This window comes from Scyliorhinus torazame, chromosome 3, assembly GCF_047496885.1.
Source record: "Scyliorhinus torazame isolate Kashiwa2021f chromosome 3, sScyTor2.1, whole genome shotgun sequence".
In the NCBI taxonomy this organism is placed as follows: Eukaryota; Metazoa; Chordata; class Chondrichthyes; order Carcharhiniformes; family Scyliorhinidae; genus Scyliorhinus; species Scyliorhinus torazame.
The window spans coordinates 96,706,400-96,734,158 of record NC_092709.1 but is presented as its reverse complement, the minus strand read 5'-3'; the positions used below and the strand labels follow the sequence as shown (position 1 = coordinate 96,734,158).

The following is a 27,759-nucleotide window of genomic DNA, read 5'->3' as shown; positions in this document are numbered from 1 at the left end:
AGCTGCAGTATGTGTCACTCTGGGAGCCGGTTTAGCTGCAGTATGTGTCACTCTGGGAGACGGTTTAGCTGCAGTATGTGTCACTCTGGGAGCTGGGTTTAGCTGCAGTATGTGTCACTGGGGCTGGTTTAGCAACAGTATCTGTCACTCAGCGGGCCGGTTTAGCTGCAGTATGCGTCACTCTGGGGGCCGGTTTAGCTGCAGAATGTGTCATTCTGGGAGCTGGGTTTAGCTGCAGTATGTGTCACTCTGGGAGACCGGTTTAGCTGCAGTATGTGTCACTCTGGGAGACGGGTTTAGCTGCAGTATGTGTCACTCTGGAGGCTGGGTTTACCTGCAGAATGTGTCACTCTGGGGGCTGGTTTAGCTGCAGTATGTGTCACTGTGGGAGCCGGTTTAACTCGTATGTGTCTCTCTGGGGGTCCGATTAGCTGCAGTATGTGTCACTCTGGGGGCTGGTTTACCTGCAGTATGTGTCACTCTGGGGTTCGGTTTAGCTGCAGTATGTGTCACTCTGTGGGCTGGGTTTAGCTGCAGTATGTGTCACTCTGGGGGCTGGGTTTAGCTGCAGTATATCTCACTCTGGGGTCCGGTTTAGCTGCAGTATGTGTCACTCTGGGGGCTGGGTTTAGCTGCAGTATGTGTCACTCTGGGGTCCGGATTAGCTGCAGTATGTGTCACTGGGGCTGGGTTTAGCTGCAGTATGTGTGACTCTGGGGGCTGGGTTTAGCTGCAGTATGTGTCACTCTGGGGTCCGGTTTAGCTGCAGTATGTGTCACTGGGGCTGGGTTTAGCTGCAGTATGTGTCACTCTGGGGCTGTGTTTAGCTGCAGTATGTGTCACTCTGGGGGCTGGGTTTAGCTGCAGTATGTGTGACTCTGGGGCTGGGTTTAGCTGCAGTACGTGTCACTCTGGGGGCTGGGTTTAGCTGCAGTATGTGTCGGTCTGGGGGCTGGGATAGCTGTAGTATGTGTCACTCTGGGAGCCGGGTTTAGCTGCAGTATGTGTCACTCTGGGAGCCGGTTTAGCTGCAGTATGTGTCACTCTGGGAGTCGGTTTAGCTGCAGTATGTGTCACTCTGGGAGACGGTTTAGCTGCAGTATGTGTCACTCTGGGAGCCGGTTTAGCTGCAGTATGTGTCACTCTGGGAGCCGGGTTTAGCTGCAGTATGTGTCACTCTGGGAGCCGGGTTTAGCTGCAGTATGTGTCACTCTGGGAGCCGGTTTAGCTGCAGTATGTGTCACTCTGGGAGCCGGGTTTAGCTGCAGTATGTGTCACTCTGGGAGCCGGTTTAGCTGCTGTATGTGTCACTCTGGGAGACGGTTTAGCTGCAGTATGTGTCACTCTGGGAGCCGGGTTTAGCTGCTGTATGTGTCACTCTGGGAGCCGGTTTAGCTGCAGTATGTGTCACTCTGTGGGCTGGGTTTAGCTGCAGTATGTGTCACTCTGGGAGCCGGTTTAGCTGCAGTATGTGTCACTCTGGGGGCTGGGTTAGCTGCAGTATGTGTCACTCTGGGGGCCGTGTTTAGCTGCAGTATGTGTCACTCTGGGAGCTGGGTTTAGCTGCAGTATGTGTCACTCTGGGAGCCGGTTTAGCTGCAGTATGTGTCACTCTGGGGGCTGGGTTTAGCTGCAGTATGTGTCACTCTGGGAGCCGGTTTAGCTGCAGTATGTGTCACTCTGGGGGCTGGGTTAGCTGCAGTATGTGTCACTCTGGGGGCCGTGTTTAGCTGCAGTATGTGTCACTCTGGGAGCTGGGTTTAGCTGCAGTATGTGTCACTCTGCGGGTCCGATTAGCTGCAGTATGTGTCACTCTGGGGGCCGGATAAGCTGCAGTATGTGTCACTCTGGGAGCCGGTTTAGCTGCAGTATGTGTCACTCTGGGGGCTGGGTTTCGCTGCAGTATGTGTCACTCTGGGAGACGGGTTTAGCTGCAGTATGTGTCACTCTGGGAGACGGGTTTAGCTGCAGTATGTGTCACTCTGGGAGACGGGTTTAGCTGCAGTATGTGTCACTCTGGAGGCTGGGTTTACCTGCAGAATGTGTCACTCTGGGGGCTGGTTTAGCTGCTGTATGTGTCACTCTGGGGGCTGGTTTAGCTGCAGTATGTGTCACTCTGGGAGACGGGTTTAGCTGCAGTATGTGTCACTCTGGGAGACGGGTTTAGCTGCAGTATGTGTCACTCTGGGAGACGGTTTAGCTGCAGTATGTGTCACTCTGGGGGCTGGGTTTAGCTGCAGTATGTGTCACTCTGGGAGACGGGTTTAGCTGCAGTATGTGTCACTCTGGAGGCTGGGTTTACCTGCAGAATGTGTCACTCTGGGGACTGGTTTAGCTGCAGTATGTGTCACTCTGGGAGACGGGTTTAGCTGCTGTATGTGTCACTCTGGGGGCTGGTTTAGCTGCAGTATGTGTCACTCTGGGAGACGGGTTTAGCTGCAGTATGTGTCACTCTGGAGGCTGGGTTTACCTGCAGAATGTGTCACTCTGGGGGCTGGTTTAGCTGCAGTATGTGTCACTCTGGGGGTCCGATTAGCTGCAGCATGTGTCACTCTGTGGGCCGGTTTAGCTGCAGTATGTGTCACTCTGGGGGCTGGTTTAGCTGCAGTATGTGTCACTGTGGGAGCCGGTTTAACTCGTATGTGTTTCTCTGGGGGTCCGATTAGCTGCAGTATGTGTCGCTCTGGGGGCTGGTTTACCTGCAGTGTGTGTCACTCTGGGAGCTGGGTTTAGCTGCAGTATGTGTCACTCTGGGGTCCGGTTTAGCTGCAGTATGTGTCACTCTGGGGTCCGGTTTAGCTGCAGTATGTGTCACTCTGGGGGCTGGGTTTAGCTGCAGTATGTGTGACTCTGGGGCTGGGTTTAGCTGCAGTATGTGTCACTGTGGGAGCCGGTTTAACTCGTATGTGTCTCTCTGGGGGTCCGATTAGCTGCAGTATGTGTCGCTCTGGGGGCTGGTTTACTTGCAGTGTGTGTCACTCTGGGAGCTGGGTTTAGCTGCAGTATGTGTCACTCTGGGGTCCGGTTTAGCTGCAGTATGTGTCACTCTGGGGGTCCGGTTTAGCTGCAGTATGTGTCACTCTGGGGTCCGGTTTAGCTGCAGTATGTGTCACTCTGGGGGCTGGGTTTAGCTGCAGTATGTGTGACTCTGGGGCTGGGTTTAGCTGCAGTATGTGTCACTCTGGGGTCCGGTTTAGCTGCAGTACGTGCCACTCTGGGGGCTGGGTTTAGCTGCAGTATGTGTCAGTCTGGGGGCTTGGTTTAGCTGCAGTATATGTCACTCTGGGGGCTGGGTTTAGCTGCAGTATGTGTCACTCTGGGGGCTGGGTTAAGCTGCAGTATGTGTCACTCTGGGAGACGGGTTTAGCTGCAGTACGTGTCACTCTGGGAGACGGGTTTAGCTGCAGTATGTGTCACTCTGGGAGACGGGTTTAGCTGCAGTATGTGTCACTCTGGGAGACGGGTTAGCTGCAGAATGTGTCACTCTGGGGGTCTGTTTAGCTGCAGTATGTGTCACTCTGGGGGTCTGTTTAGCTGCAGTATGTGTCACTCTGGGGGCTGGGTTTAGCTGCAGTATGTGTCACTCTGGGGGCTGGGTTTAGCTGCAGTATGTGTCACTCTCGGGGTCTGTTTAGCTGCAGTATGTGTCACTCTGGGGGTCTGTTTAGCTGCAGTATGTGTCACTCTGGGAGCCGGTTTAGCTGCAGTATGTGTCACTCTGGGAGCCGGTTTAACTCGTATGTGTCTCTCTGGGGGTCCGATTAGCTGCAGTATGTGTCACTCTGGGGGCCGGTTTAGGTGCAGTATGTGTCACTCTGGGGGTGGGTTTAGCTGCAGTATGTGACACTCTGGGAGCCGGGTTTAGCTGCAGTATGTGTCACTATGGGGGCTGGTTTAGCTGCAGTATGTGTCACTCTGGGGGCTGGGTTTAGTTGCAGTATGTGTCACTCTGGGAGACGGGTTTAGCTGCAGTATGTGTCACTCTGGGAGATGGTTTAGCTGCAGTATGTGTCACTCTGGGGGCTGGGTTTACCTGCAGAATGTGTCACTTTGGGGGCTGGTTTAGCTGCAGAATGTGTCACTCTGTGGGCCGGTTTAGCTGCAGTATGTGTCACTCTGGGAGCCGGTTTAACTCGTATGTGTCACTCTGGGGGTCCGATTAGCTGCAGTATGTGTCACTCTGGGGGCTGGGTTTAGCTGCAGTATGTGTCGCTCTGGGGCTGGGTTTAGCTGCAGTATGTGTCACTCTGGGAGCCGGTTTAGCTGCAGTATGTGTCACTCTGGGAGCCGGTTTAGCTGCAGTATGTGTCACTCTGTGGGCTGAGTTTCGCTGCAGTATGTGTCACTCTGGGAGACGGTTTAGCTGGAGTATGTGTCACTCTGGGGGCTGGGTTTAGCTGCAGTATGTGTCACTCTGGGAGCCGGTTTAGCTGCAGTATGTGTCATTCTGGGGGCCGGTTTAGCTGCAGAATGTGTCAATCTGGGAGCTGGGTTTAGCTGCAGTATGTGTCACTCTGGGGGCCGGTTAAGCTGCAGTATGTGTCACTCTGGGAGCCGGTTCAGCTGCAGTATTTGTCACTCTGGAGGCTGGGTTTAGCTGCAGTATGTGTCACTCTGGGAGATGGTTTAGCTGCAGTATGTGTCACTCTGGGAGCCGGTTTAGCTGCAGTATGTGTCACTCTGGGAGACGGGTTTAGCTGCAGTATGTGTCACTCTGGGAGACGGGTTTAGCTGCAGTATGTGTCACTCTGGAGGCTGGGTTTACCTGCAGAATGTGTCACTCTGGGGGCTGGTTTAGCTGCAGTATGTGTCACTCTGGGGGCTGGTTTAACTCGTATGTGTCTCTCTGGGGGTCCGATTAGCTGCAGTATGTGTCACTCTGGGGGTCCGATTAGCTGCAGTATGTGTCACTCTGTGGGCCGGTTTAGCTGCAGTATGTGTCACTCTGGGGGCTGGTTTAGCTGCAGTATGTGTCACTGTGGGAGCCGGTTTAACTCGTATGTGTCTCTCTGGGGGTCCGATTAGCTGCAGTATGTGTCACTCTGGGGGCTGGTTTACCTGCAGTGTGTGTCACTCTGGGAGCTGGGTTTAGCTGCAGTAAGTGTCACTCTGGGAGCCGGTTTAGCTGCAGTATGTGTCACTCTGGGGGCTGGTTTACCTGCAGTGTGTGTCACTCTGGGAGCTGGGTTTAGCTGCAGTATGTGTCACTCTGGGGTCCGGTTTAGCTGCAGTATGTGTCACTCTGGGGGCTGGGTTTAGCTGCAGTATGTGTCACTCTGGGGGCTGGGTGTAGCTGCAGTATGTGTCACTCTGGGGGCTGGGTTTAGCTGCAGTATGTGTCAGTCTGGGGGCTTGGTTTAGCTGCAGTATATGTCACTCTGGGGGCTGGGTTTAGCTGCAGTATGTGTCGCTCTGGAGGCTGGGTTTAGCTGCAGTATGTGTCAGTCTGGGGGCTGGTTTAGCTGCAGTATGTGTCACTCTGTGGGCCGGTTTAGCTGCAGTATGTGTCACTCTGGGAGCCGGTTTAACTCGTATGTGTCACTCTGGGGGTCCAATTAGCTGCAGTATGTGTCACTCTGGGGGCTGGGTTTAGCTGCAGTATGTGTCACTCTGGGGGCTGGGTCAGCTGCAGTATGTGTCACTCTGGGAGTCGGTTTAGCTGCAGTATGTGTCACTCTGGGAGTTGGGTTAGCTGCAGTATGTGTCACTCTGGGGGCTGGTTTAGCTGCAGTATGTGTCACTCTGGGAGCTGGGTTTAGCTGCAGTATGTGTCACGCTGGGGGCTGGATAAGCTGCAGTATGTGTCACTCTGCGGGCTGGTTTAGCTGCAGTACGTGTCACTCTGGGGGCTGGGTTTAGCTGCAGTATGTGTCACTCTGGGGTCCGGTTTAGCTGCAGTACGTGTCACTCTGGGGGCTGGGTTTAGCTGCAGTATGTGTCAGTCTGGGGGCTTGGTTTAGCTGCAGTATATGTCACTCTGGGGGCTGGGTTTAGCTGCAGTATGTGTCGCTCTGGAGGCTGGGTTTAGCTGCAGTATGTGTCAGTCTGGGGGCTGGGTTTAGCTGCAGTATGTGTCACTCTGGGGGCTGGGTTTAGCTGCAGTATGTGTCGCTCTGGGGGCTGGGTTCAGCTGTAGAATGTGTCACTCTGGGAGACGGGTTAGCTGCAGAATGTGTCACTCTGTGGGCCGGTTTAGCTGCAGTATATGTCACTCTGGGGGCTGGGTTTAGCTGCAGTATGTGTCGCTCTGGAGGCTGGGTTTAGCTGCAGTATGTGTCAGTCTGGGGGCTGGGTTTAGCTGCAGTATGTGTCACTCTGGGGGCTGGGTGTAGCTGCAGTATGTGTCACTCTGGGGGCTGGGTTTAGCTGCAGTATGTGTCAGTCTGGGGGCTTGGTTTAGCTGCAGTATATGTCACTCTGGGGGCTGGGTTTAACTGCAGTATGTGTCGCTCTGGAGGCTGGGTTTAGCTGCAGTATGTGTCACTCTGGGAGCTGGGTTAGCTGCAGTATGTGTCAGTCTGGGGGCTGGTTTAGCTGCAGTATGTGTCACTCTGGGGGCTGGGTTAAGCTGCAGTATGTGTCACTCTGGGGGCTGGGTTTAGCTGCAGTATGTGTCGCTCTGGGGGCTGGGTTCAGCTGTAGAATGTGTCACTCTGGGAGACGGGTTAGCTGCAGAATGTGTCACTCTGGGGGTCTGTTTAGCTGCAGTGTGTGTCACTCTGTGGGCCGGTTTAGCTGCAGTATATGTCACTCTGGGGGCTGGGTTTAGCTGCAGTATGTGTCGCTCTGGAGGCTGGGTTTAGCTGCAGTATGTGTCAGTCTGGGGGCTGGGTTTAGCTGCAGTATGTGTCACTCTGGGGGCTGGGTGTAGCTGCAGTATGTGTCACTCTGGGTGCTGGGTTTAGATGCAGTATGTGTCAGTCTGGGGGCTTGGTTTAGCTGCAGTATATGTCACTCTGGGGGCTGGGTTTAGCTGCAGTATGTGTCGCTCTGGAGGCTGGGTTTAGCTGCAGTATGTGTCACTCTGGGAGCTGGGTTAGCTGCAGTATGTGTCAGTCTGGGGGCTGGTTTAGCTGCAGTATGTGTCACTCTGGGGGCTGGGTTAAGCTGCAGTATGTGTCACTCTGGGGGCTGGGTTTAGCTGCAGTATGTGTCACTCTGGGGGCTGGGTGTAGCTGCAGTATGTGTCACTCTGGGGGCTGGGTTTAGCTGCAGTATGTGTCAGTCTGGGGGCTTGGTTTAGCTGCAGTATATGTCACTCTGGGGGCTGGGTTTAGATGCAGTATGTGTCGCTCTGGAGGCTGGGTTTAGCTGCAGTATGTGTCACTCTGGGAGACGGGTTTAGCTGCAGTATGTGTCACTCTGGGGGTCTGTTTAGCTGCAGTATGTGTCACTCTGGGAGACGGGTTAGCTGCAGTATGTGTCACTCTGTGGGCTGGGTTTAGCTGCAGAATGTGTCACTGTGGGAGACGGTTTAGCTGCAGTATGTGTCACTCTGGGGGCTGGGTTTAGCTGCAGTATGTGTCACTCTGGGGGCCGTGTTTAGCTGCAGTATGTGTCACTCTGGGAGACTGTTTAGCTGCAGTATGAGTCACTCTGGGGGCTGGGTTTAGCTGCAGTATTTGTCACTCTGGGAGCTGGGTTCAGCTGCAGTATGTGTCACTCTGGGAGACGGTTTAGCTGCAGTATGTGTCACTCTGGGGGTCTGTTTAGCTGCAGTATGTGTCACTCTGGGGGCTGGGTTTAGCTGCAGTATGTGTCACTCTGGGAGACGGGTTAGCTGCAGAATGTGTCACTCTGGGGGTCTGTTTAGCTGCGGTATGTGTCACTCCGGGGGCTGGGTTTAGCTGCAGTATGTGTCACTCTGGGAGCTGGGTTCAGCTGCAGTATGTGTCACTCTGGGAGACGGTTTAGCTGCAGTATGTGTCACTCTGGGGGTCTGTTTAGCTGCAGTATGTGTCACTCTGGGGGCTGGGTTTAGCTGCAGTATGTGTCACTCTGGGAGACGGGTTAGCTGCAGAATGTGTCACTCTGGGGGCTGGGTTTAGCTGCAGTATGTGTCACTCTGGGAGCCGGTTTAGCTGCAGTATGTGTCATTCTGGGGGCCGGTTTAGCTGCAGAATGTGTCAATCTGGGAGCTGGGTTTAGCTGCAGTATGTGTCACTCTGGGGGCCGGTTAAGCTGCAGTATGTGTCACTCTGGGAGCCGGTTCAGCTGCAGTATTTGTCACTCTGGGGGCTGGGTTTAGCTGCAGTATGTGTCACTCTGGGAGATAGTTCAGCTGCAGTATGTGTCACTCTGGGAGCCGGTTTAGCTGCAGTATGTGTCACTCTGGGAGACGGGGTTAGCTGCAGTATGTGTCACTCTGGGAGACGGGTTTAGCTGCAGTATGTGTCACTCTGGAGGCTGGGTTTACCTGCAGAATGTGTCACTCTGGGGGCTGGTTTAGCTGCATTATGTGTCACTCTGGGGGCTGGTTTAACTCGTATGTGTCTCTCTGGGGGTCCGATTAGCTGCAGTATGTGTCACTCTGGGTGTCCGATTAGCTGCAGTATGTGTCACTCTGTGGGCCGGTTTACCTGCAGTATGTGTCACTCTGGGGGCTGGTTTAGCTGCAGTATGTATCACTGTGGGAGCCGGTTTAACTCGTATGTGTCTCTCTGGGGGTCCGATTAGCTGCAGTATGTGTCACTCTGGGGGCTGGTTTACCTGCAGTGTGTGTCACTCTGGGAGCTGGGTTTAGCTGCAGTATGTGTCACTCTGGGAGCCGGTTTAGCTGCAGTATGTGTCACTCTGGGGGCTGGTTTACCTGCAGTGTGTGTCACTCTGGGAGCTGGGTTTAGCTGCAGTATGTGTCACTCTGGGGTCCGGTTTAGCTGCAGTATGTGTCACTCTGGGGGCTGGGTTTAGCTGCAGTATGTGTGACTCTGGGGGCTGGGTTTAGCTGCAGTATGTGTCACTCTGGGGGCTGGGTTTAGCTGCAGTATGTGTCACTCTGGGGTCCGGTTTAGCTGCAGTACGTGTCACTCTGGGGGCTGGGTTTAGCTGCAGTTTGTGTCACTCTGGGGGCTGGGTTTAGCTGCAGTATGTGTCACTCTGGGGGCTGGGTTTAGCTGCAGTATGTGTCGCTCTGGCGGCTGGGTTTAGCTGCAGTATGTGTCGCTCTGGGGGCTGGGTTTAGCTGCAGAATGTCTCACTCTGGGAGACGGGGGAGCTGCAGAATGTGTCACTCTGGGGATCTGTTTAGCTGCAGTATGTGTCACTCCGGGGGCTGGTTTAGCTGCAGTATGTGTCACTCTGGGGGCTGGGTGTAGCTGCAGTATGTGTCACTCTGGGGGCTGGGTTTAGCTGCAGTATGTGTCACTCTGGGGGTTGGGTTTAGCTGCAGTATGTGTCACTCTGGGAGCTGGGTTTAGCTGCAGCATGTGTCACTGGGGCTGGTTTAGCACCAGTATCTGTCAGTCAGCGGGCCGGTTTAGCTGCAGTATGTGTCAATCTGGGGGTCCGATTAACTGCAGTATGTGTCACTCTGTGGGCCGGTTTAGCTGCAGTATGTGTGACTCTGGGGCTGGGTTTAGCTGCAGTATGCGTCACTCTGGGGTCCGGTTTAGCTGCAGTACGCGTCACTCTGGGGGCTGGGTTTAGCTGCAGTATGTGTCAGTCTGGGGGCTGGGTTTAGCTGCAGTATGTGTCACTCTGGGGGTCTGTTTAGCTGCACTATGTGTCACTCTGGGGGCTGGGTTTAGCTGCAGTATGTGTCAGTCTGGGGGCTGGGTTTAGCTGCAGTATGTGTCGCTCTGGGTGCTGGGTTTAGCTGCAGAATGTGTCACTCTGGGAGACGGGTTAGCTGCAGAATGTGTCACTCTGGGGGTCGGTTTAGCTGCAGTATGTGTCACTCTGGGGGTCTGTTTAGCTGCAGTATGTGTCACTCTGGGGGTCTGTTTAGCTGCAGTATGTGTCACTCTGGGAGCCTGTGTAGCTGCAGTATGTGTCACTCTGGGGCTGGGTTTAGCTGCAGTATGTGTCACTCTGGGGGTCCGATTAGCTGCAGTATGTGTCAATCTAGGGGCTGGGTTTAGCTGCGGTATGTGTCACTCTGGGGGCTGGGTTTAGCTGCAGTATGTATCACTGTGGGAGCCGGTTTAACTCGTATGTGTCTCTCTGGGGGTCCGATTAGCTGCAGTGTGTGTCACTCTGTGGGCCGGTTTAGCTGCAGTATTTGTCACTCTGGGGGCTGGGTTTAGCTGCAGTATGTGTCACTCTGGGGTCCGGTTTAGCTGCAGTATGTGTCACTCTCGGGGCTAGGTTTAGCTGCAGTATGTGTCACACTGGGGTCCGGTTTAGCTGCAGTATGTGTCACTCTGGGGGCTGGGTTTAGCTGCAGTATGTGTCACTCTGGGGTCCGGTTTAGCTGCAGTATGTGTCACTCTGGGGGCTGGGTTTAGCTGCAGTATGTGTCACTCTGGGGGCTGGGTTTAGCTGCAGTACGTGTCACTCTGGGGTCCGGTTTAGCTGCAGTACGTGTCACTCTGGGGGCTGGGTTTAGCTGCAGTATGTGTCACTCTGGGGGCTGGGTTTATCTGCAGTATGTATCGCTCTGGCGGCTGGGTTTAGCTGCAGAATGTGTCACTTCGGGAGACGGGGGAGCTGCAGAATGTGTCACTCTGGGGGCTGGGTTTAGCTGCAGTATGTGTCACTCTGGGGGCCGTGTTTAGCTGCAGTATGTGTCACTCTGGGAGCTGGGTTCAGCTGCAGTATGTGTCACTCTGGGGGTCTGTTTAGCTGCAGTATGTGTCACTCTGGGGGCTGGGTTTAGCTGCAGTATGTGTCACTCTGGGAGACGGTTTAGCTGCAGTATGTGTCACTCTGGGGGCTGGGTTCAGCTGCAGTATGTGTCACTCTGGGGGCCGTGTTTAGCTGCAGTATGTATCACTCTGGGGGCTGGGTTTAGCTGCAGTATGTGTCACTCTGGGGGCTGGGTTTAGCTGCAGTATGTGTCACTTTGGGAGACGGGTTAGCTGCAGAATGTGTCACTCTGGGGGCTGGGTTTAGCTGCAGTATGTGTCACTCTTGGGGCTGGGTTTAGCTGCATAATGTGTCACTCTGGGGGCTGGGTTTAGCTGCAGTATGTGTCACTCCGGGGGCTGGGTTTAGCTGCAGTATGTGTCACTCTGGGAGCTGGGTTTAGCTGCATAATGTGTCACTCTGGGGGCTGGGTTTAGCTGCAGTATGTGTCACTCTGGGGGCTGGGTTTAGCTGCAGTACGCGTCACTCTGGGAGACGGGTTAGCTGCAGAATGTGTCTCTCTGGGGGTCTGTTTAGCTGCAGTATGTGTCACTCTGGGAGCTGGGTTTAGCTGCAGTATGTGTCGCTCTGGGGCTGGGTATAGCTGCAGTATGTGTCACTCTGGGAGCCGGTTTAGCTGCAGTATGTGTCACTCTGGGAGACGGTTTAGCTGCAGTATGTGTCACTCTGGGAGCCGGGTTTAGCTGCTGTATGTGTCACTCTGGGAGCCGGTTTAGCTGCAGTATGTGTCACTCTGGGAGACGGTTTAGCTGGAGTATGTGTCACTCTGGGGGCTGGGTTTAGCTGCAGTATGTGTCACTCTGGGAGACGGTTTAGCTGGAGTATGTGTCACTCTGGGGGCTGGGTTTAGCTGCAGTATGTGTCACTCTGGGGGCCGTGTTTAGCTGCAGTATGTGTCACTCTGGAGCTGGGTTTAGCTGCAGTATGTGTCACTCTGGGGGTCCGATTAGCTGCAGTATGTGTCACTCTGGGGGCCGGTTTAGCTGCAGTATGTGTCACTCTGAGGGCTGGTTTATCTGCAGCATGTGTCACTGGGGCTGGATTAGCTGCAGTATGTCACTCTGGGAGACGGGATTGCTGCAGTATGTGTCACTCCGGGGGCTGGGTTTAGCTGCAGTATGTGACACTCTGGGAGCTGGGTCAGCTGCAGTATGTGTCACTCTGGGAGCTGGGTTTAGCTGCATAATGTGGCACTCTGGGAGCTGGGTTTAGCTGCAGTATGTGTCACTCTGGGAGCTGGGTTTAGCTGCAGTTTGTGTCACTCTGGGGGCTGGGTTTAGCTGCAGTATGTGTCACTCTGGGGGCTGGGTTTACCTGCAGTATGTGTCACTCTGGGAGACGGTTGAGATGCAGAATGTGTCACGCTGGGGTCGGTTTAGCTGCAGTATGTGTCATTCTGGGGGTCTGTTTAGCTGCAGTATGTGTCACTCTGGGGGCCGGGTTTAGCTGCAGTATGTGTCACTCTGGGAGACGGGTTAGCTGCAGAATGTGTCACTCTGGGGGTCTGTTTAGCTGCAGTATGTGTCACTCTGGGAGCTGCGTTTAGCTGCAGTATGTGTCGCTCTGGGGCTGGGTTTAGCTGCAGTATGTGTCACTCTGGGGGCCGGTTTAGCTGCAGTATGTGTCACTGGGGGCTGGGTTAGCTGCAGTATGTGTCACTCTGGGAGACGGTTTAGATGCAGAATGTGTCACGCTGGGGTCGGTTTAGCTGCAGTATGTGTCACTCTGGGGGCTGGGTTTTGCTGCAGTATGTGTCACTCTGGGGGCTGGGTTTAGCTGCAGTATGTGTCACTCTGGGGGCTGGGTTTTGCTGCAGTGTGTGTCACTCTGGGAGCTGGGTTTAGCTGCAGTATGTGTCACTCTGGGGTCCGGTTTAGCTGCAGTATGTGTCACTCTGGGTGCTGGGTTTAGCTGCAGTATGTGTCTCTCTGGGGCTGGGTTTAGCTGCAGTATGTGTCACCCTGGGAGCCGGTTTAGCTGCAGTATGTGTCACTCTGGGGGCTGGGTTTAGCTGCAGTATGTGTCACTCTGGGGGCTGGGTTTAGCTGCAGTATGTGTCACTCTGGGGGCTGGGTTTAGCTGCAGTATGTGTCTCTCTGGGGGCTGGGTTTAGCTGCAGTATGTGTCACCCTGGGAGCCGGTTTAGCTGCAGCATGTGTCACTCTGGGAGACGGTTTAGCTGCAGTATGTGTCACTCTGGGGCTGGGTTTAGCTGCAGTATGTGTCACTCTGGGAGACGGGTTAGCTGCAGTATGTGTCACTCTGGTGCTGGGTTTAGCTGCAGTATGTGTCACTCTGGGGGCCGGTTTAGCTGCAGTATGTGTTACTCTGGAGGCTGGGTCAGCTGCAGTACGTGTCACTCTGGGGGCTGGGTTTAGCTGCAGTATGTGTCACTCTGGGAGCCGGTTTAGCTGCAGTATGTGTCACTCTGGGGGCTGGTTTAGCTGCAGTATGTGTCACTCTGGGGGCTGGGTTTAGCTGTAGTATGTGTCACTCTGGGAGCCGGTTTAGCTGCAGTATGTGTCACTCTGGGGGCTGGTTTAGCTGCAGTATGTGTCACTCTGGGGGCTGGGTTTAGCTGCAGTATGTGTCACTCTGGGAGCCGGTTTAGCTGCAGTATGTGTCACTCTGGCAACTGGTTTAGCTGCAGTATGTGTCACTCTGGGGGCTGGGTTAGAACATAAAACATAGAAAATACAGCACTGAACAGGTCCTTCGGCCCACGATGTTGTGCCGAACTTTTGTCCTCGATTAAGAACAAATTAATCTACACCCCATCATTCTACCCTAATCCATGTACCTATCCAATAGCCGCTTGAAGGTCACACATGTTTCCGACTCAACTACTTCTACAGGCAGTGCATTCCATGCCCCCACTACTGTCTGGGTAAAGAACCTACCTCTGACATCCCCCTATATCTTCCACCATTCACCTTAAATTTATGTCCCCTTGTAATGGTTTGTTCTACCCGGGGGAAAAGTCTCTGACTGTCCACTCTATCTATTCCCCTGATCATCTTATATACTTCTCTCAAGTCTCCCCTCATCCTTCTCTGTTCTAATGAGAAAGGGGCTAGCACCCTCAACCTTTCCTCGTAAGACCTACTCTCCATTCCAGGCAACACCCTGGTAAATCTCCTTTGCACCTTTTCCAAATCTTCCACATCTTTCCTAAAATGAGGCGACCAGAACTGCACACAGTACTACAAATGTGGCCTTACCAAGGTTTTGTACAGCTGCATCATCACCTCACGGCTCTTAAATTCAATCCCTCTGCTAATGAACGCGAGCACACCATAGGCCTTCTTCACAACTCTATCCACTTGAGTGGCAACTTTCAAAGATCTATCAACATACACCCCAAGATCTCTCTGCCCCTCCACATTGCCAAGAACCCTCCCGTTAACCCTGTATTCCACATTCATATTTGTCCTTCCAAAATGGACAACCTCACACTTTTCAGGGTTAAACTCCATCTGCCACTTCTCAGCCCAGCTCTGCATCCTATCTATGTCTCTTTGCAGCTGACAACAGCCCTCCTTACTATCCACAACTCCACCAATCTTCGTATCGTCTGCAAATTTACTGACCCACCATTCAACTCCCTCATCCAAGTCATCAATGAAAATCACAAACAGCAGAGGACCCAGAACTGATCCCTGCGGTACGCCACTGGTAACTGGGATCCAGGCTGAATATTTGCCATCCACCACCACTTTCTCACTTCTATTGGTTAGCCAGTTCGTTATCCAACTGGCCAAATGTCCCACTATCCCATGCCTCCTTACTTTCTGCATAAGCCTACCATGGGGAATCTTATCAAATGCCTTACTAAAATTCATGTACACTACATCCACTGCTTTACCTTCATCCACGTGCTTGGTCACCTCCTCAAAGAATTCAATCAGACTTGTGAGGCAAGACCTACCCCTCACAAATCTGTGCTGACTATCCCTAATCAAGCAGTGTCTTTCCAGATGCTCAGAAATCCTATCCCTCAGTACCCTTTCCATTACTTTTCCTACCACCGAAGTAAGACTAACTGGCCTGTAATTCCCAGGATTATCCCTATTCCCTTTTTTGAACAGGGGCACGACATTCGCCATTCTCCAATCCCCTGGTACCACCCCTGTTGACAGTGAGGACGAAAAGATCATTGCCAACGGCTCTGCAATTTCATCTCTTGCTTCCCATAGAATCCTTGATATATCCCGTCAGGCACGGGGGACTTGTCTATCCTCAAGTTTTTCAAAATGCCCAACACATCTTCCTTCCTAACAAATATCTCCTCGAGCTTACCAGTCTGTTTCACACTGTCCTCTCCAACAATATGGCCCCTCTCATTCGTAAACACTGAAGAAAAGTACTCGTTCATGACCTCTCCTATCTCTTCAGACTCAATACACAATCTCCCGCTACTGTCCTTAATCGGACCTACCCTCGCTCTAGTCATTCTCATATTTCTCACATATGTGTAAAAGGCCTTGGGGTTTTCCTTGATCCTACCTGCCAAAGATTTTTCATGCCCTCTCTTAGCTCTCTTAATCCCTTTCTTCAGTTCTCTCCTGGCTATCTTGTATCCCTCCAGCGCCTTGCTTGTTTCCTCAGCCTTACATAAGTCTCCTTCTTCCTCTTAACAAGACATTCAACCTCTCTTGTCAACCAGGTTCCCTCACTCGACCATCTCTTCCCTGCCTGACAAGGACATACATATCAAGGACACGTAGTATCTGTTCCTTGAACAATTTCCACATTTCAATTGTGTCCTTCCCTGACAGCCTATGTTCCTAACTTATGCACTTCAGTTCTTGTCTGACAGCATCATATTTACCCTTCCCCCAATTGTAAACCTTGCCCTGTTGCACGCACCTATCCCTCTCCATTACTAAAGTGAAAGTCACAGAATTGTGGTCACTATCTCCAAAATGCTCCCCCACTAATAAATCTATCACTTGTCCTGGTTCATTACCAAGTACCAAATCCAATATGGCCTCCCCTCTGGTCGGATAATCTACATATTGTGTTAGAATAGCTTTCTGGACACACTGCACAAATACCACCCCATCCAAACTATTTGATGTAAAGAGTTTCCACTCAATATTTGGGAAGTTGAAGTCACCCATGACTACTACCCTGTGACTTCTGCACCATTTCAAAATCTGTTTCCCAATCTGTTCCTCCACATGTCTGCTGCTATTGGGGGTCCTATAGAAAACTCTCAACAAGGTGACTGCTCCTTTACTATTTCTGACTTCAACCTACGACCTCAGTAGGCAGATCCTCTTCAAACTGCCTTTCTGCAGCGGTTATACTATCTCTAATTAACAATGCCACCCCCCCCCCCCACCTCTTTTACCACCCTCCCTAATCTTATTGAAACATTTATAACCAGGAACCTCCAACAACCATTTCTGCCCCTCTTCTATCCAAGTTTCCGTGATGGCCACAACATCGTCATCCCAAGTACCGATCCATGCCTTAAGTTCACCCACCTGGAAGAGGAGGAGGCTTCGGTAGAGGAGCTGAAGGGCAAGTGGGAGGAGGAGTTGGGGGAGGAGATTGAAGAGGGTCTGTGGGCTGATGCCCCGAGTAGGGTTAATTCCTCTTCCTCATGTGCCAGGCTCAGCCTGATACAGTTTAAGGTTATTCACAGAGCGCATATGACAGGGGCGAGGCTGAGTAGGTTCTTTGGGGTGGAGGACAGATGCGGGAGGTGCTCGAGAAGCCCGGCGAATCACGCCCACATGTTCTGGTCGTGCCCGGCACTGGATGGGTTCTGGAGGGGTTTTGCGAAGACTATGTCCAAGGTGGTGAAAGTCCAGGTCAAGCCAAGTTGGGGGCTGGCATTATTTGGGGTGGCGGACGGGCCAGGAGTGCAGGAGGCGAAAGATGCCGGTATTCTGGCCTTTGTCTACCTGGTAGTCCGGCGGAGGATCTTGCTCATGTGGAAGGACATGAAGCCCCCCACTGTGGAAGCCTGGATAAATGACATGGCAGGGTTCATTAAGTTGGAGAGGATAAAGTTTGCCTTGAGAGGGTCTGCGCAGGGGTTCTTCAGGCGGTGGCAACCGTTCCTAGACTATCTCGCGGAGCGTTAGATGGAGATCGGTCAGCAGCAGCAGCAACCCAGGGGGGGGGGGGGGGGGAAAGGGGAGGGGAGAGGGGTGTCTCTTTCCGGGGGGGGGGTATTTGGGCGGGCGGGGGAGGGGGTTTTCCTCAGGGTACTTGTAAAAAAAAAAATTTTAAGCATATGGGAGGGTTAATATGTGCGGGAGAAACCAATTGTATAAGTTCTGTACCATGTTTGATTGATATGTTTATGTTCTGCTCTGTTCTTTTCTCTTTTTCTTTTCTGTTACGTGGGTGGGTGGGGGGGGTTAATTGGTTGAAAATGTTTGTTGCAAAAACTTTGAATAAACATTTTTTTAAAAAAAAAGTTCACCCACCTTAATCCTGATGCTTCTTGCGTAGAAGTATACACACTTCAACCTATCTCCGTGCCTGCAAGTACTCTCCTTTGTCAGTGTTACCTTCCCCACTGCTTCACTACACACTTTGACATCCTGAACATCGGCTACCTTAGTTGCTGGACTACAAATCCGGTTCCCATTCCCCTGCCAAATTAGTTTAAACCCTCCCGAAGAGTACAGGAAAACCTCCCTCCTAGGATATTGGTGCCCCTCTAGTTCAGATGCAACCCGTCCTACTTGTACAGATCCCACCTTCCCCAGAATGCGCTCCAATTACACAAATACCTGAAGCTCTCCCTCCTACACCATTCCTGCAGCCATGTGTTCAACTGCACGCTCTCCCTATTCCCAGCCTCGCTATCACGTGGCACCGGCAACAAACCAGAGATGACAACTCTGTCTGTCCTGGCTTTTAACTTCCAACCTAACCCCCTAAACTCGGTTTTCCATCAACACCCCTTTTCCTACCTACGTCATTGGTACCAATGTGCACCACAACTTCTGGCTGCTCCCCCTTAAGGATCCTGAAGGCACAATCTGAGACGTCATGGACCCTGGCACCCGGGAGGCAACAAACCACCCGAGAGTCTCGTCCGTGCCCACAGAACCGCCTATCTGTACCTCTAAGTATTGGGTCCCCTATAACTAGTGCTCTCCTAACCTCCCCCATTATATTCTGAGCCCCAGAGCCGGACCTCATGCCAGAGACCCGGTCACTGCAGCCTACCCCTGCTAGGTAATCCCCCCAACAGTATCCAAAGCGGTATACTTATTGTTGAGAGGAACGTCCACAGGGGATCCCTGCACTGATTGCTTCCTCCTCTTCCCACCTCTAACCCAGCTACCTTTGTTCTCAGGTGTAACTATGTCCCTGTAGCTTCTATCTATCACCCCCTCAGCTTCCCGAATGATCCTCAGTTCATCAAGCTCCAGCTCCAGTTCCCTAACACGGTCTGTGAGGAGCTGGAGATGGCTGCACTTCCTGCAGGTGAAGTCAGCAAGGACACCGGTGGTCCCCCTTACCTCGAACATTCTGCAGGTGGAGTATTCCACTGCCCTCGCTGCCATCACCTCTACTTAGTCTCCCAGTAAAAAAGAAAAAAAAAGTAAATAGCTTACCTGCTCACAGCACTGAGTCTTTTTTTTAGGTGAGAGGAGGAGGGAGGGTGGGAGACACTACACGTGTAGTGTCTCGGGTTTCCTCACCGTTCAAATTTATTGGGTAATACAAACCTTCCCAGGTCTCCCCACGGCCGACGTCCGGTTTCCTGCAGCTCTGAGAAAAAAAGGCTCCGAAAAAGTAAGTTAAAAATCAAAAACTCAGCTTACTGTCCGGCTCTCCCCTCCACAAATCGCTCCCCTCTCTGCCCGCTCCGCTGGAAGAATAGCTGCAGTATGTGTCACTCTGGGAGCTGGGTTCAGCTCCAGTGTGTGTGACTCGGGGGGTGGTTTAGCTGCTGTATGTCTCACTCTGGGAGCCGGTTTAGCTGCAGTATGTGTCACTCTGGGGGCCGTGTTTAGCTGCAGTATGTGTTACTCTGGGAGCCGGTTTAGCTGCAGTATGTGTCACTCTGGGAGCTGGGTTTTGCTGCAGTATGTATCACTCTGGTGACTGGTTTAGCTGCAGTATGTGTCACTCTGAGACGGTTTAGCTGCAGTATGTGTCATTCTGGGGGTCCGATTAGCTGCAGAATGTGTCACTCTAGGGGCTGGGTTAGCTGCGGTATGTGAAATTAAATGAAAGTGAACATCGCTTATTGTTACAAGTAGGCTTCAAATGAAGTTACTATGAAAAGCCCCTGCTCGCCACATTCCGGCGGCTGTTCGGGGAGGCTGGTACGGGAATTGAACCTGCGCTGCTGACCTGCCATGGTCTGCTTTAAAAGCCAGCTATTTAGCCCTATGCTAAACCAGTCCCCTCACTTTGGGGGTCGGTTCTGCTGCAGAATGTGTCACTCTGGGGGCTGGGTTTAGCTGCTGTATGTGTCACTCTGAGGGTCGGTTTAGCTACAATATGTGTCACTCTGCGGACTGGTTTAGCTGCAGTATGTGTCACTCTGGGGGCTGGGTTTAGCTGCAGTTTGTGGGACACTGGGGGCTGGGTTTATCTGCAGTATGTGTCACTCTGGGGGCTGGTTTAGCTGCAGTTAGTGGGTCACTGGGGGCTGGGTTTATCTGCAGTATGTGTCACTTTGGGAGCTGGGTTAGCTGCAGTATGTGTCACTCTGGGGCTGGATAAGCTGCAGTATGTGTCACTCTGGGGGCTGGGTTTAGCTGCAGTATGTGTCACTCTGGGGGCTGGGTTTAGCTGCAGTATGTGTCACTCTGGGAGCGGGTTTAGCTGCAGTATTTGTCACTCTGGGGCTGGGTATAGCTGCAGTATGTGTCACAATGGGGGCTGGTTTAGCTGCAGTATGTGTCACTCTGGGGCTGGGTTTAGCTGCAGTATGTGTCACAATGGGGGCTGGTTTAGCTGCAGTGTGTATCACTCTGGGGGCTGGGTTTAGCTGCAGTATGTGTCACTCTGGGGGCTGGGTTTAGCTGCAGTATGTGTCACTCTGGGAGCCGGTTTAGCTGCTGTATGTCTCACTCTGGGAGCCGGTTTAGCTGCGGTGTGTTACTCTGGGAGCCGGTTTAGCTGCAGTATGTGTCACTCTGGGAGCTGGGTTTTGCTGCAGTATGTATCACTCTGGTGACTGGTTTAGCTGCAGTATGTGTCACTCTGAGACGGTTTAGCTGCAGTATGTGTCATTCTGGGGGTCCGATTAGCTGCAGAATGTGTCACTCTAGGGGTTGGGTTAGCTGCGGTATGTGAAATTAAATGAAAGTGAAAATCGCTTATTGTTACAAGTAGGCTTCAAATGAAGTTACTATGAAAAGCCCCTGCTCGCCACATTCCGGCGGCTGTTCGGGGAGGCTGGTACGGGAATTGAACCTGCGCTGCTGACCTGCCATGGTCTGCTTTAAAAGCCAGCTATTTAGCCCTATGCTAAACCAGTCCCCTCACTTTGGGGGTCGGTTCTGCTGCAGAATGTGTCACTCTGGGGGCTGGGTTTAGCTGCAGTATGTGTCACTCTGGGGGCTGGGTTAGCGGCAGTATGTGCCACTCTGGGGGCTGGTTTAGCTGCAGTATGTGTCACTCTGGGGGCTGGGTTTAGCTGCAGTATGTGTCACTCTGGGAGCTGGGTTTAGCTGCAGTATGTGTCACTCTGGGAGCTGGGTTAGCTGCACTATGTGTCACTCTGGGGGCTGGGTTTAGCTGCAGTATGTGTCACTCTGGGGGCTGGGTGAGCTGCAGTATGTGTCACTCTGGGGGCTGGGTTTAGCTGCAGTATGTGTCGCTCTGGGGGCTGGGTTTATCTGCAGTATGTGTCACTCTGGGGGCTGGGTTTAGCTGCAGTATGTGTCACTCTGGGAGTTGGGTTAGCTGCAGTATGTGTCACTCTGGGAGCTGGGTTAGCTGCAGTATGTGTCACTCTGGGGTCTGGGTTTAGCTGCAGTATGTATCATTCTGGCGACTGGTTTAGCTGCAGTTTGTATCACTTTGACGACTGGTTTAGATGCAGTACGTGTCACTCTGGGAGATGGTGTAGCAGCAGTATGTGTCAATCTGGGGGCAGGGTTTAGCTGCAATATGTGTCATTCGTGGGGTCGGTTTTGCTGCAGTATGTGTCACTCTGGGGGCTGGGTTAGCTGCAGTATGTGTCACTCTGGGGGCTGGGTTTAGCTGCAGTATGTGTCACTCGGGGGGCTGGGTTTAGCTGCAGTATGTGTCACTCTGGGAGCCGGTTTAGCTGCAGTATGTGTCACTCTGGGGGCTGGGTTCAGCTGCCATACGTGTCACGCTGGTAGCTGGGTTAGCTGCAGTATGTGTCACTCTGAGACGGTTTAGCTGCAGTATGTGTCACTCTGAGACGGTTTAGCTGCAGTATGTGTCATTCTGGGGGACCGATTAGCTGCAGAATGTGTCACTCTGGGGGCTGGGTTAGCTTTGGTATGTGAAATTAATTGAAAGTGAAAATCGCTTATTGTTACAAGTAGGCTTCAAATGAAGTTACTATGAAAAGCCCCTAGTCGCCACATTCCGGCGGCTGTTCGGGGAGGCTGGTCCGGGAATTGAACCTGCGCTGCTGGCCTGCCATGGTCTGCTTTAAAAGCCAGCTATTTAGCCCTATGCTAAACCAGTCCCCTCACTTTGGGGGTCGGTTCTGCTGCAGAATGTGTCACTCTGGGGGTTGGGTCAGCTGCTGTATGTGTCACTCTGCGGACTGGTTTAGCTGCAGGATGTGTCACTCTGCGGACTGGTTTATCTGCAGGATGTGTCACTCTGCGGACTGGTTTAGCTGCAGTATGTGTCACTCTGGGGGCTGGGTTTAGCTGCAGTTTGTGGGACACTGGGGGCTGGGTTTATCTGCAGTATGTGTCACTCTGGGGGCTGGTTTAGCTGCAGTTTGTGGGACACTGGGGGCGGGTTTAGCTGCAGTATTTGTCACTCTGGGGCTGGGTATATCTGCAGTATGTGTCACAATGGGGGCTGGTTTAGCTGCAGTATGTGTCACTCTGTGGCTGGGTTTAGCTGCAGTATGTGTCACTCTGGGGCTGGGTTTAGCTGCAGTATGTATCACTCTGGGGGCTGGGTTTAGCTGCAGTATGTGTCACTCTGGGAGCTGGGTTAGCTGCAGTATGTGTCACTCTGGGGCTGGGTTTAGCTGCAGTATGTGTCACTCTGGGGCTGGGTTTAGCTGCAGTATGTATCACTCTGGGGGCTGGGTTTAGCTGCAGTATGTGTCACTCTGGGAGCTGGGTTAGCTGCAGTATGTGTCACTCTGGGAGCGGGTTTAGCTGCAGTATTTGTCACTCTGGGGCTGGGTATATCTGCAGTATGTGTCACAATGGGGGCTGGTTTAGCTGCAGTATGTGTCACTCTGGGGCTGGGTTTAGCTGCAGTATGTGTCACTCTGGGGCTGGGTTTAGCTGCAGTATGTATCACTCTGGGGGCTGGGTTTAGCTGCAGTATGTGTCACTCTGGGGCTGGGTTTAGCTGCAGTATGTGTCACTCTGGGGCTGGGTTTAGCTGCAGTATGTATCACTCTGGGGGCTGGGTTTAGCTGCAGTATGTGTCACTCTGGGGCTGGGTTTAGCTGCAGTATGTATCACTCTGGGGGCTGGGTTTAGCTGCAGTATGTGTCACTCTGGGGCTGGGTTTAGCTGCAGTATGTGTCACTCTGGGGCTGGGTTTAGCTGCAGTATGTATCACTCTGGGGGCTGGGTTTAGCTGCAGTATGTGTCACTCTGGGGCTGGGTTTAGCTGCAGTATGTGTCACTCTGGGGCTGGGTTTAGCTGCAGTATGTATCACTCTGGGGGCTGGGTTTAGCTGCAGTATGAGTCACTCTGGGAGCTGGGTTAGCTGCAGTATGTGTCACTCTGGGGGCTGGGTGAGCTGCAGTATGTGTCACTCTGGGGGCTGGGTGATCTGCAGTATGTATCATTCTGGCGACTGGTTTAGCTGCAGTTTGTATCACTTTGGAGACTGGTTTAGATGCAGTACCTGTCACTCTGGGAGATGGTGTAGCAGCAGTATGTGTCACTCTGGGGGCAGGGTTTAGCTGCAATATGTGTCATTCGGGGGGTCGGTTTTGCTGCAGTATGTGTCACTGTGGGAGATGGGTTAGCTCCAGTGTGTGTCACTCTGGGGGATGATTTAGCTGCTGTATGTCTCACTCTGGGTGCCAGTTTAGCTGCAGTATGCATCACTCTGGTAACTGGTTTAGCTGCAGTATGTGTCATTCTCAGACGGTTTAGCTGCAGTATGTGCATTCTGGGGGTCCGATTAGCTGCAAAATGTGTCACTCTGGGGCCGGGTTAGCTGCGGTATGTGAAATGAAATGAAAATGAAAATCGCTTATTGTCACAAGTAGGCTTCAAATGAAGTTACTGTGAAAAGCCCCTAGTCGCCACATTCCGGCGGCTGTTCGGGGAGGCTGGTACGGGAATTGAACCCGCGCTGCTGGCCTGCCATGGTCTGCTTTAAAAGCCAGCTATTTAGCCCTATGCTAAACCTGCCCCCTCACTTTGGGGGTCGGTTCTGCTGCAGAATGTGTCACTCTGGGGGTTGGGTCAGCTACAATATGTGTCACTCTGCGGACTGGTTTAGCTGCAGTATGTGTCACTCTGGGAGACGGGTTAGCTGCAGTATGTGTCACTCTGGTGCTGGGTTTAGCTGCAGTATGTGTCACTCTGGGGGCCGGTTTAGCTGCAGTATGTGTTACTCTGGAGGCTGGGTCAGCTGCAGTACGTGTCACTCTGGGGGCTGGGTTTAGCTGCAGTATGTGTCACTCTGGGAGCCGGTTTAGCTGCAGTATGTGTCACTCTGGGGGCTGGTTTAGCTGCAGTATGTGTCACTCTGGGGGCTGGGTTTAGCTGCAGTATGTGTCACTCTGGGAGCCGGTTTAGCTGCAGTATGTGTCACTCTGGCAACTGGTTTAGCTGCAGTATGTGTCACTCTGGGGGCTGGGTTAGAACATAAAACATAGAAAATACAGCACTGAACAGGTCCTTCGGCCCACGATGTTGTGCCGAACTTTTGTCCTCGATTAAGAACAAATTAATCTACACCCCATCATTCTACCCTAATCCATGTACCTATCCAATAGCCGCTTGAAGGTCACACATGTTTCCGACTCAACTACTTCTACAGGCAGTGCATTCCATGCCCCCACTACTGTCTGGGTAAAGAACCTACCTCTGACATCCCCCTATATCTTCCACCATTCACCTTAAATTTATGTCCCCTTGTAATGGTTTGTTCTACCCGGGGGAAAAGTCTCTGACTGTCCACTCTATCTATTCCCCTGATCATCTTATATACTTCTCTCAAGTCTCCCCTCATCCTTCTCTGTTCTAATGAGAAAGGGGCTAGCACCCTCAACCTTTCCTCGTAAGACCTACTCTCCATTCCAGGCAACACCCTGGTAAATCTCCTTTGCACCTTTTCCAAATCTTCCACATCTTTCCTAAAATGAGGCGACCAGAACTGCACACAGTACTACAAATGTGGCCTTACCAAGGTTTTGTACAGCTGCATCATCACCTCACGGCTCTTAAATTCAATCCCTCTGCTAATGAACGCGAGCACACCATAGGCCTTCTTCACAACTCTATCCACTTGAGTGGCAACTTTCAAAGATCTATCAACATACACCCCAAGATCTCTCTGCCCCTCCACATTGCCAAGAACCCTCCCGTTAACCCTGTATTCCACATTCATATTTGTCCTTCCAAAATGGACAACCTCACACTTTTCAGGGTTAAACTCCATCTGCCACTTCTCAGCCCAGCTCTGCATCCTATCTATGTCTCTTTGCAGCTGACAACAGCCCTCCTTACTATCCACAACTCCACCAATCTTCGTATCGTCTGCAAATTTACTGACCCACCATTCAACTCCCTCATCCAAGTCATCAATGAAAATCACAAACAGCAGAGGACCCAGAACTGATCCCTGCGGTACGCCACTGGTAACTGGGATCCAGGCTGAATATTTGCCATCCACCACCACTTTCTCACTTCTATTGGTTAGCCAGTTCGTTATCCAACTGGCCAAATGTCCCACTATCCCATGCCTCCTTACTTTCTGCATAAGCCTACCATGGGGAATCTTATCAAATGCCTTACTAAAATCCATGTACACTACATCCACTGCTTTACCTTCATCCACGTGCTTGGTCACCTCCTCAAAGAATTCAATCAGACTTGTGAGGCAAGACCTACCCCTCACAAATCTGTGCTGACTATCCCTAATCAAGCAGTGTCTTTCCAGATGCTCAGAAATCCTATCCCTCAGTACCCTTTCCATTACTTTTCCTACCACCGAAGTAAGACTAACTGGCCTGTAATTCCCAGGATTATCCCTATTCCCTTTTTTGAACAGGGGCACGACATTCGCCATTCTCCAATCCCCTGGTACCACCCCTGTTGACAGTGAGGACGAAAAGATCATTGCCAACGGCTCTGCAATTTCATCTCTTGCTTCCCATAGAATCCTTGATATATCCCGTCAGGCACGGGGGACTTGTCTATCCTCAAGTTTTTCAAAATGCCCAACACATCTTCCTTCCTAACAAATATCTCCTCGAGCTTACCAGTCTGTTTCACACTGTCCTCTCCAACAATATGGCCCCTCTCATTCGTAAACACTGAAGAAAAGTACTCGTTCATGACCTCTCCTATCTCTTCAGACTCAATACACAATCTCCCGCTACTGTCCTTAATCGGACCTACCCTCGCTCTAGTCATTCTCATATTTCTCACATATGTGTAAAAGGCCTTGGGGTTTTCCTTGATCCTACCTGCCAAAGATTTTTCATGCCCTCTCTTAGCTCTCTTAATCCCTTTCTTCAGTTCTCTCCTGGCTATCTTGTATCCCTCCAGCGCCTTGCTTGTTTCCTCAGCCTTACATAAGTCTCCTTCTTCCTCTTAACAAGACATTCAACCTCTCTTGTCAACCAGGTTCCCTCACTCGACCATCTCTTCCCTGCCTGACAAGGACATACATATCAAGGACACGTAGTATCTGTTCCTTGAACAATTTCCACATTTCAATTGTGTCCTTCCCTGACAGCCTATGTTCCTAACTTATGCACTTCAGTTCTTGTCTGACAGCATCATATTTACCCTTCCCCCAATTGTAAACCTTGCCCTGTTGCACGCACCTATCCCTCTCCATTACTAAAGTGAAAGTCACAGAATTGTGGTCACTATCTCCAAAATGCTCCCCCACTAATAAATCTATCACTTGTCCTGGTTCATTACCAAGTACCAAATCCAATATGGCCTCCCCTCTGGTCGGATAATCTACATATTGTGTTAGAATAGCTTTCTGGACACACTGCACAAACACCACCCCATCCAAACTATTTGATGTAAAGAGTTTCCACTCAATATTTGGGAAGTTGAAGTCACCCATGACTACTACCCTGTGACTTCTGCACCATTTCAAAATCTGTTTCCCAATCTGTTCCTCCACATGTCTGCTGCTATTGGGGGTCCTATAGAAAACTCTCAACAAGGTGACTGCTCCTTTACTATTTCTGACTTCAACCTACGACCTCAGTAGGCAGATCCTCTTCAAACTGCCTTTCTGCAGCGGTTATACTATCTCTAATTAACAATGCCACCCCCCCCCCCCACCTCTTTTACCACCCTCCCTAATCTTATTGAAACATTTATAACCAGGAACCTCCAACAACCATTTCTGCCCCTCTTCTATCCAAGTTTCCGTGATGGCCACAACATCGTCATCCCAAGTACCGATCCATGCCTTAAGTTCACCCACCTGGAAGAGGAGGAGGCTTCGGTAGAGGAGCTGAAGGGCAAGTGGGAGGAGGAGTTGGGGGAGGAGATTGAAGAGGGTCTGTGGGCTGATGCCCCGAGTAGGGTTAATTCCTCTTCCTCATGTGCCAGGCTCAGCCTGATACAGTTTAAGGTTATTCACAGAGCGCATATGACAGGGGCGAGGCTGAGTAGGTTCTTTGGGGTGGAGGACAGATGCGGGAGGTGCTCGAGAAGCCCGGCGAATCACGCCCACATGTTCTGGTCGTGCCCGGCACTGGATGGGTTCTGGAGGGGTTCTGGAGGGGTTTTGCGAAGACTATGTCCAAGGTGGTGAAAGTCCAGGTCAAGCCAAGTTGGGGGCTGGCATTATTTGGGGTGGCGGACGGGCCAGGAGTGCAGGAGGCGAAAGATGCCGGTATTCTGGCCTTTGTCTACCTGGTAGTCCGGCGGAGGATCTTGCTCATGTGGAAGGACATGAAGCCCCCCACTGTGGAAGCCTGGATAAATGACATGGCAGGGTTCATTAAGCTGGAGAGGATAAAGTTTGCCTTGAGAGGGTCTGCGCAGGGGTTCTTCAGGCGGTGGCAACCGTTCCTAGACTATCTCGCGGAGCGTTAGATGGAGATCGGTCAGCAGCAGCAGCAACCCAGGGAGGGGGGGGGGGGGGGGGGAGGGGGAGGGGAGGGGGGTGTCTCTTTCCGGGGGGGGGGGGGGATTTGGGCGGGCGGGGGAGGGGGTTTTCCTCAGGGTACTTGTAAAAAAAAAAATTTTAAGCATATGGGAGGGTTAATATGTGCGGGAGAAACCAATTGTATAAGTTCTGTACCATGTTTGATTGATATGTTTATGTTCTGCTCTGTTCTTTTCTCTTTTTCTTTTCTGTTACGTGGGTGGGTGGGGGGGGGTTAATTGGTTGAAAATGTTTGTTGCAAAAACTTTGAATAAACATTTTTTTAAAAAAAAAGTTCACCCACCTTAATCCTGATGCTTCTTGCGTTGAAGTATACACACTTCAACCCATCTCCGTGCCTGCAAGTACTCTCCTTTGTCAGTGTTACCTGCCCCACTGCTTCACTACACACTTTGACATCCTGAACATCGGCTACCTTAGTTGCTGGACTACAAATCCGGTTCCCATTCCCCTGCCAA

At 52.0% G+C, this 27,759-nt stretch overlaps 1 protein-coding gene across 1 annotated transcript in view; it reads right to left on the bottom strand.

Moving 5' to 3' along the window:
- The window catches only part of sfrp2 (secreted frizzled-related protein 2), a 76,150-nt gene that overhangs the window by 3,486 nt on the left and 44,905 nt on the right, over positions 1-27,759 (bottom strand). The gene's annotated exons all lie outside the window — the stretch shown is intronic.